Source organism: Elephas maximus, chromosome 7 (genome assembly GCF_024166365.1).
Source record: "Elephas maximus indicus isolate mEleMax1 chromosome 7, mEleMax1 primary haplotype, whole genome shotgun sequence".
Classification (NCBI taxonomy): domain Eukaryota; kingdom Metazoa; phylum Chordata; class Mammalia; order Proboscidea; family Elephantidae; genus Elephas; species Elephas maximus.
The window spans coordinates 29,972,532-29,983,201 of NC_064825.1; positions in this window are offsets into that span (position 1 = coordinate 29,972,532).

A 10,670-nucleotide genomic window follows, 5' to 3' on the forward strand; every position below is an offset into this window, starting at 1 on the left:
AAAAGGACTAGCTTTTGGCTTTGTTAATTCTTTCAATTGTTTTTCTGTTCTCTAATTCATTTAGTTCAGTTCTAATTTTTAGTATTTGTTTTCTTCTGGTGCCTGATGGATTCTTTTGTTGCTCACTTTCTATTTGTTCAAGTTGTGTGGACGGTTCTCTGATTTTGGCTCTTTCTTCTTTATGTATGTGTGCATTTATTGGTATAAATTGACCTCTGAGCACCGCTTTTGCTGTGTCCCAGAGGTTTTGATAGGAAGTGTTTTCATTCTCATTGCATACTATGAATTTCTTTATTCTTTCCTTAATGTCGTCTATAACCCAGTCTTTTTTGAGCAGGGCATTATTCCATTTCCAAGTATTTGATTTCCTTTCCCTGATTTTTCTGTTACTGAGTTTTTACTTTTTTGGCCTTGTGGTCTAAGATGCTTTGTAATATTTCAAAGTTTTGGATTCTGAAAAGGTTTGTTTTATGACCTAATATGTGGTCTACTCTAGAGAATGTTCCATGTGCTCTAGAAAAAAAAAAAGTATACTTAGCAGCTGTTGGGTGGAGCATTCTGTATAAGTCTATGAGGTCAAGTTTGTTGATTGTAGCAATTAGATCTTACTTGTCTCTATCGAGCTTCTTACTGGAAGTCCTATCCTTCTCGGAAAGTGGTGTTTCAAAGTCTCCTACTATAATTGTGGAGGTGTCTATCTCACTTTTCAATTCTGTTAATGTTTGTTTTGTGTATCTTGCAGCTCTGTCATTGGGTGCATAAATATTTAATAAGGTTATATCTTCATGGTCAATTGTCCCTTTAATCATTATGTAGTGTCCTTCTTTATCCTTTGTGGTGGATTTAACTTTAAAGTCTATTTTGTCAGAAATTAATATTGCCACCCCTGCTCTTTTTGGATTGTTGTTTGCTTGATGTACTTTTTTCCATCCTTTGAGTTTTAGTCTGTTTGTGTCTCTAAGTCTAAGGTGTGTCTCTTGCAGGCAGCATATAGATGGATCGTGTTTCTTTATCCAGTCTGTGACTCTCTGTCTTTTTATTGGTGCATTTAGTGCATTTACATTCAGCATAATTATAAATAAGTATGAGTTAATGCTGTCATTTTGATGCCTTTGTGTGTGTGTTGTTGACAATTCCATTTTTCCACTTACTGTTTTGTGCTGAGACATTTTTCTTTGTAAATTGTGTGTTCCTCATTTTCATAGTAGTCGAATTTATGTTTGCTGAGTCGTTATGTTTTTCTTGGTTTTTAGTTTGAATTATGGAATTGTTAGAAATCTTTGTGGTTACCTTAATATTTACCCCTATTTTTCTAAGAAAAAACCTAACTTGTATCATTGTTTTTCTCTCCATATGGAAGATCTAAGCCTCCTGTATTTAGTCCTTCTTTTTGATTATTGTAATCTTTTACATAATGACTTCAATGATTCCCTTTTTTGAGCATTTTTTTTTAATTAACCTTACTTTATTTTCTTTTTGTAATTTCCCTATTTGAGTTAATATCAGGATGTTCTGTTCTGTGACCTTGTGTTGGTATCTGATATTATTGATTTTCTGACCAAAGAATTTCCTTTAGTAATTCTTGTAGCTTTGGTTTGGTTTTTGCAAATTCTCAAAGCTTGTGTTTATCTGTAAATTTTTAATTTCACCTTTTTTATTTGAGAGAGAGTTTTGCTGGGTATATGATCCTTGGCTGGCAGTTTTTCTCCTTCAGTGCTCTATATATGTCATCCCATTGCCTTCTTGCCTGCATGGTTTCTACTGAGTAGTTTAAACTTATTCTTATTGATTCTCCTTTGTAGGTGACTTTTATCCCTGGCTGCTTTTAAAATTTTCTCTTTATCTTTGGTTTTGGCAAGTTTGATGATAATATGCCTTGGTGATTTTCTTTTTGGATCAATCTTTTCATTACTAAAGGAAATTCTTTGGTCAGAAAATCAATAATATCAGATACCAACACAATCTTTTATGGGGTTCGATGAGTATCTTGGGTAGACATCCTTTCATCTTTCATGATGTCAGGGAAGTTTTCTGCCCACAGATCTTCAACTATTCTCTCTGTATTTTCTGTTATCCCTCCCTGTTCTGGAACTTCAGTCACATGCATGTTATTCTTCTTGATAGAGTCCTGCATGATTCTTAGGGTTTCTTCATTTTTTTTTTAATTCTTTTCTCTCTTTTTTCTTCAACTATATTAGTGTCAATTGCCTTATCCTCCTACTCCCCCACTCTCCATTCCAATTCCTCGATTCTGCTCCTCTAACTTCCTATTGAGTTGTCTAATTCTGTAATTTTATTGTTAGTCTTTTGGATTTCTGAATGCCATCATTTCCCTATGGATTCTTGCAGCTTATGAATTTTTCCACTATGTTCTTGAATAATCTTTTTGATTTCTTCAAATACTTTATCTGTGTGTTCCTTGGCTTTTTCTGTAGATTGCCTTATTTCATTTCTGAGGTCATACCTGATGCCTTGAAGCATTCTGTATATTAGTTTTTTATATTCTACATCTGGCAATTCCAGGATTGTATCTTCATTTGGGAAAGATTTTGATTCTTTAATTTGGGGATTTGTAGAAGCAATCATGGTCTGCTTCTTTATGTGATTTGATATTGACTGTGTTTTTTGTTGTCTCTTAGCCATCTATAAGATATTCTAATGATTTATTTTATATTTGCTCACTTAGTCTTATCATGTTTTGTTTTGTTTTGGTATACCCAGATGGGCTACTAGATTGTGCTGTCTTGATTGTTGTAGCCTTTGAATCACTTATGCCCTATTACCAGCTGGTTTGGGCTGTTACTGGATATATAAGCCTAAGAGTCTATTCACTATGCTTGAATAGAATCAGCTTAGGTGTTCTGATTTTCAGCCACCGCATGTGTGGTGTAGACTGTCACCTATTAACTTAGATGAGTAGTGGTGATAGTTGCGTGCACCAGATTCTAGTAGTGGAAGGGGTTCACACTCCAAGGAGGGCAGGATGCTGACAGCCTTCCCCCACGTGCCAGTGAAGTAAGTGCGACTCTATTCCTAGAGCACTTTGGTGGGTGGACTCTGCAGCTGCACCTTAGGCACCCAATGTTTGTACCTCTAAAGATTGGCAGGCGTCAGTATCCTCAGACCCCTTTGGCAGGTGGCTAGGTGGTTTAAGTGGAGCTTCAGCCCTCAGTTCCTCCCTGTGGATCAGTGAGGCTCTGTTTAATAGGTAGAGGTATCAGACCTGGAAAAATTGTCTTTCCAGTGCTCTGCTAAAACAATTACAGTCAGATCTCTATAAGAATTGCCTTAGCATTATAATAGCCACCTTGTTCCCTGCAGGGATGAAAGCCAAAGACTGTGGATCTCATATGCTTGGCTGGAGCTGGTTCTGTATATTTATTCCAGTTTGGGGAAGTCAGGGAAGGATTTTTCGTCCCTGAGTTGTTAATACCTGCTTCTCTCAGGCCAGGAGAATGGGTTAGGAAAAAAAACCCTCAGAGCAGTTTACCCCCGGCCCAGGAAATTCCAGTGTTAATGAAGCCGCCTGGGGCAGGGAGTAGAGGGATCAGATAGATACAAAAGAGTAGCACCCCCACATGCATGTCAGTTTGTCCTACTGTGGGGACTTGTGTCTTGCTGTGATGCTGGAAGCTATGCCACCAGTATTCAGATACCAGCAGGGTCACCCATGGAGGACAGATTTCAGCTGAGCTTCCAGACTTAGACTAGGAAGAAGGACCCGGCAGTCTACTTCTGAAAAGCATTAGCCAATGAAAACCTTATGAATAGCAGCATAACATTGTTTGATATAGTGCTGAAAGATGAGCCCCCCAGGTTGGAAGGCACTCAAAAGATGACTAGGGAAGACCTGCCTCCTCAAAGGAGAGTCGACCTTAATGATGTGGCATGACTCAAATGAGAAGAAACAGCTGCAAACTTCCATTAATAATTGGAACCTGGAATGTACGAAGTATGAATCTAGGAAAATTGGAAATTGTCAAAAATGAAATGGAATGCATAAACATCAATATCCTAGGCATTAGTGAGCTGAAATGGACTGGTATTGGCCATTTCAAATCAGACAATCATATAGTCTGCTATGCTGGGAATGACAACTCAAAGAGGAATGGCATTGCATTCATCGTCAAAAAGAACTTTTCAAGATCTATCCTGAAGTACAACGCTGTCAGTGATAGGATAATATCCACACGCCTACAAGGAAGACCAGTTAATACGACTATTATTCAAATTTATGCACCAACCACTAGGGCCAAAGATGAAGAAATAGAAGATTTTTATCAGCTGCTACAGTCTGAAATTGATCAAACATGCAATCAAGATGCACTGATAATTACTGGCGATTGGAATGCAAAAACTGGAAGCAAAGAAGAAGGATCAGTCGTTGGAAAATATGGCCTTGGTGATAGAAACAATGCTAGAGATCAATTGATAGAATTTTGCAAGACCAACGACTTCTCCGTTGCAAATATGTTGGTGAACAACATAAACGGTGGCTATACACATGGACCTCGCCAGATGGAACACACAGAAATCAAATTGACTACATTTGTGGAAAGAGATGGTGGAAAACCTCAATATCAGAACAAGGCCAGGGGCCGACTGTGGAACAGACCATCTATTGCTCATATGCAAGGTCAAGCTGAAACTGAAAAAAATCACAGCAAGTCCATGAGAACCAAAATATGACCTCGAGTATATTCCACCTGAATTTAGAGACCATCCCAAGAATAGATTTGATGCATTGAACACTACTGACCGAAGACCAGAGAAGTTGTGGAATGACATCAAGGACATCATCCGTGAAGAAATCAAGAGGTCACTGAAAAGACAGGAAAGAAAGAAAAGACCAACGTGCATATGAAAGGAGACTCTGAAACTTGCTCTTTAGCGTTGAGCAGCTAAAGCAAAAGGAAGAATTCATGAAGTAAAAGAACTGAACTGAAGATTTCAAAGGGCCTCTCGAGAAGGCAAAATAAAGTATCATAATGACATTTGCAAAGAGCTGGAGATGGAAAACCAAAAGGGAAGAACACACTTAGCGTTTCTCAAGCTGAAAGAACTGAAGAAAAACTTCAAGCCTCAAGTTGCAATAGTGAAGGATTCCATGGGAAAATACTAAATGATGCAGGAAGCATCAAAAGAAGATGGAAGGAATACATAGAGTCATTATACCAAAAAGAATTAGTTGATATTCAACAGTTTCTCGAGGTGGCATATGATCAGGAACCGAAGGTACCAAAGGAAGAAGTCCAAGCTTCTCTGAAGGCATTGGCGAAAAACAAGGCTCCAGAAATTGATGGAATATCAACTGAGATGTTTCAACAAACAGATGCAGTGCTGGAGGTGTTCACTCGTCTATGCCAAGAAATATGGAAGACAACTCTCTGGTCAACTGATTGGAAGAGATCCATATTTATGCCTATTCCCAAGAAAGGTGATCCAACTGAATGTGGAAATTATAGAACAATATCATTAATATCACACGCAAGCAAAATTCTGCTGAAGATCATTCAAAAACGGCTGTAGCAGTATATCGACAGGGACTTGCCAGAAATTCAGGCTGGTTTCAGAAGGGGATGTGGAACCAAGGATATCATTGCTGATGTCAGATGGATCCTGGTTGAAAGCAGAGAATACCAGAAGGATGTTTACCCGTGTTTTATTGATTATGCAAAGGCATTTGACTGTGTGGATCATAACAAACTATGGATAACACTGTGAAGAATGGGAATTCCAGAACACTTAATTGTGCTTGTAAGGAACCTTTACATAGATCAAGAGGCAGTTGTTCAGACAGAACAAGGGGATACTGATTTGTTTAAAGTCAGGAAAGGTGTGCGTAAGGGGTTTTTTCTTTCACCACACCTATTTAATCTGTGTGCTGAACAAATAATACGAGAAGCTGGACTATATGAAGAAGAACGGGGTATCAGGATTGGAGGAAGACTCATTATGCAGATGACACAACCTTCCTTGCTGAATGTGAAGAGGACTTGAAGCACTTACTAATGAAGATCAAAGCCCACAGCCTTCAGTATGGATTACACCTCAACATAAAACCCACCACAACCAAACCCAGTGCAGTCGAGTCGATTCCGACTCACAGCGACCCTATAGGACAGAGTAGAACTTCCCCATAGAGCTTCCAAGGAGTGCCTGGTGGATTCGAACTGTTGACCCTTTGGTTAGCAGCCGTAGTACTTAACCAGTACGCCACCAGTGTTTCCCCTCAACATAAAGAAAACAAAAATCCTCACAACTGGACCAATGAGCAACATCATGATAAACAGAGAAAAGATTGAAGTTGTCAAGTATTTCATTTTACTTCAATCCACAATCAACAGCCATAGAAGCAGCAGTCAAGAAATAAAAAGATGCATTGCACTGGGCAAATCTGCTGCAAAGGACCTCTTCAAAGTGTTGAAGAGCAAAGATGTCACCTTGAAGACTAAGGTGCACCTGACCCAAGCCACAGTATTTTCAATCGCATCATATGCATGTGAAAGCTGGACAATGAATAAGGAAGACCGAAGAAGAGTTGATGCCTTTGAATTGTGGTGTTGGTGAAGAATATTGAATATACCGTGGACTGCCAAAAGAATGAACAAATCTGTCCTAGAAGAAGTGCAACCAGAATGCTCCTTAGAAGCAAGGATGGCGAGACTGAGTCTTACATATTTTGGACATGTTGTCAGAAGGGATCAGTCCCTGGAGAAGGACATCATGCTTGGCAGAGTACAGGATCAGTGGAAAAGAGGGAGACCCTCAACATAGTGGATTGACACCGTGGCTGCAACAATGAGATCAAGCATTAGAATTGTAAGGATGGTGCAGGACTGGGCAGTGTTTTCTTCTGTTGCGCACAGGGTCGCTTTGAGTCTGAACGACTCGAAGGCACCTAACAACAACAACAACAGCACCCAGCAATATAGACAAAGTTACTTATCTTGCTTAGTGATGACTGTTTTATCTGAGATTCCCGAGGGGCATGTAGCCTGTGTGTGCTGGCTGGGTCGAGATTGCCCCCGAGGGTCAGGCCCGCGTCTCGTACTTGTACCATCTCAGAAGCCACGGTCAGCTCCTCCGCTCCTAGTCCAAAGCCCAGCGCCAAGGTTTTCTGGTTGGGACGCTGCACTCCAGGCTCCAAAACTAGTCGCTGCTTCCCAGCGATTTCTCCTCCTGTCAGCCACGTCGTTGTGCTGCCTGCGTGCCCTGGCTGGGTTTCCCACAAGGTTACTTCAGGGGGTTAGGGGCTAGGGCTGCGTCCAATGCTTGTGCCGTCTCAGGAAGCCGTGCTCAGCTGCTCTGCACTTAGTGCAAAGCCCAGCGCCAAGGTTTTCTGACTGGGACGCTAGCTCCAGGCTCCGAAAACAGTCTCTGCTTCCCCGTGGTTGCTCGTTCTCTTGTGTGCGGTGTCAGTGTGCAGCCTGCTTGCTGGCTGAGTCTCTACCGAGTTTACCCCAGGGTGTTAGGGGTTAGGGCTGTGTCCTGTGCCTGCCCCGTCTCAGTAAGCTGCAATCAGCCCCACCACTCAGCACCAGGGAACCACGAGGGCTCAAGGCTGTGGCAGGGGACGACGGTTCCAGAAGCAGTCGCTGCTTCAGGGCGTAGCTTTTCGCTCACCTGTCACTCAGGTCAACTCTTTAGTTCTGTGTTTGATGGTCAGGGTTCATAGATTGTCATGTACATAATCGATTCATTTGTTTTTCCGAGTCTTTGTTGCAAGAGGGATTTGCAGTAGTTCTACCTAGTCAGCCATCTTGGCCCCTTCTCCTCATATAGACTTTTATTGTTGTTGTCGTTGGTTGCTGTACCATTGATTCCAACTCATAGTGACCCAATGTGTACAGAGTAGAACTGTTCCACAGGGTTTTCAAGGCTATGACCTTTGAGGAGCAGCTCACCAAGCCTGTCTCCAGAGGCTCCAAATGGGTGGGTTCAACCAGCAACCTTTCTGCTAGTAGTCAGTCAAGTGCTTAACTGTTTGCGCCAGCCAGGGATAATATGGACTTTATTCCCATTATTAAAGTTGCGAGCCAGTTGTTAAATTGAAGTTAGCGTGGCATTGGCCACAATGAGAGTATTTACGTCATGGAAATCTGCAAATTCAACAAATCAGGCTTTTATTGTGGAGGCTGTTGGTTTCCCTGCCCCGCTTCCTCACCAGAGAGTTCATCACCATATCACTGTAGGGCATGGTAATCCACATGAACATGAGATCATTTTAAAAAGGATGAGAAGGATAATAATCACCCTTAGGCATGAGAAGTCTTACAGTTTTGGGTGATAAAAAAGCAGGAAATATATACACCCTCCCTCCAGATACAGAATAATAATGTCACATGTATTTCCAATAATGAATGAGTGGACGGGTTCTAGTTTTGACTAAGAGGTTGAACTGACATAACTGCTGCTTTCATCCCCCAAGTTCAGCTTCAGAGGAGTCGGAGTACAGAAAATGGAGAAAGCTGTGAGAACTCCCTGGGAAGGCTGGACAACTTAAATAGGTATATGGAGGGCAGTGGCTTTATCCTGGCACCTGAGGCAATACGGCACTGTTGAGGTTAAAATATAGCGGGGATTATTGGAATTCTGCTCTTTCTTCTTCCTTGCCATTGCCTTGGAGCAAATAGTGTCTGCCCTTACATCTGTGTCCTGTGTATCTGGAATAATCAGAGCAGCCATGGAAGACGTCCTGTGTTTGTAAGGAGTTGAGACTAAATGACCTCAGTGAATTGCTTTCCCATCCTTCCCCTTTCAATAGGAATTATGTTCTAAGAACAATACTTAACGAATACTTTTTATTCCTAAATAGCAAAAACCTGATCTGAGGGTTTGTTTTAGGTGAGGAGAATGACTGGCTTTGGTTTTCTTAGATGCTCTACTCTTGGGCTTTTCCTCTCCACACTTTCTGAATTTATCAGGCTGACAAATACTGGGTTTTAGCCTTCCTGAATTCCTATTTCTGAAAAAGTAGCTGATACCCCTAGAGAAAATGAACTCACAGTTCAAAATAACAAGATATTTGGTAGAAACAACCATATCAAACTGACATTCCAATATGAGGGCATGATATTAGACTAATACAGTATCAGAAGGTTAGTAACCAGGAAACTCATCGACTCTGTGCATGTTGTACTTGAATCAGAACATGAGGAGAAAGACACCACGAAATTTAAGAACATGCTAATGTCTACTTTTATTAAAAAAGAAATATAATTATCAATTTTAAAAACAAAAACATTAAAAAGAAATATATTGTAAAAGTGGGCTATAATGCAAATATAAAGTGATAGTAACAGACATAAGCAAATCCATAATTATAACAAATGTATATGAGCAAATGTATATGTATTAGTTTCCCAGTGCTGCTGTAACACAGATACCACAATGGGTCACCATTAACTTGGGGCGGGGGGGCAGCTTTAAAGAACAGAAGTAAATTTTCTCACTATTGGGAAGGCTAAAAGTCCACATGAGTATCTCAGCCATGTTGATTCCTTCCTTGTCAATAGCCCTAGGCATTCCTCGATTCCTTGGAGATTCTCCCAGTTTATGCATACATCTGGGTCTGGTCTGCTTTTTTTAATAACTTGGGAGTGATCAGATTTAGGACACACCCTACACCGATTTGGCCACATTAGCATACCAAAGTAACCCGTCTTTCCAAATAGGGTTAAGTCCACAGGTATAGGTTACATCCACATATTTTTGGGAGACACAATTCAATCCATAATAGCAACTTTAACTGTTGAAAAGCAAATTCTGAAAGATTTTGGCTAACAACTCAAATCTTGTTATATGTTCATTACAGGAGATCCCTAAAACATAAAAATAATAATAAAAAAGAAAAAAGAATTAGAAGTGAAAGGTAGGAAAAAGACATTTTACATGAATACTAAACAAAACAAAGAAATATTAGAGATAATATTAGAAATACTAGAGAAAATATACTTTAAGAAACAAAATGTTAGAAGAGTGTCATGTCTAATGATCCAGTGTCAATTTACCAAGAATATATAGCTATTATAAATAGGTATATATGGAATAAAATAGCCTCACAATAAATGAAGTATAAATTCAGGGAAATATGGGAGAAACTGATACATTCACAATCTTAGTAGATTCAGCACTTATCTCTTCATTATTGATAGTTAAAGAATATAAATAAACAGGGAATACGTAGATTTTCATAACACAATCAAGTTTGCCCTAATGGACATATAAAGAGTTCTACATACAGTAATTAGCAAAGATACACTTTTTAAGCATACATACATCATCTATAAAAAAAAATCAATCATGTAGTAGGCCACAAAGTCTCAGAGAACTACAAAGAGAGGTATTACATAAATTATGATATTTGATCACAGTCTAATTAAGTTAGTAGTTAATGACAAAAAGATAACTAAAATTCTCACATATGTGGAAATTATGAAAACATATTGCTAAGTAATTTATGGAATGAACAAGAAATTATGATAAAAATATCTATCTTTGAATGATAATGAAAACACTACGTATCAAAACTTGTAGGGTGCAGCAGAATAGAATAATACTTTCACTAAATAATTAATGAGCTAAGTGCCCACTATAATAAGTTAGAAAAAGAAAAAAGCTAAACTCAAAGAAAGTACAAAGTGATAATAAAGATAGAACAACAGTCA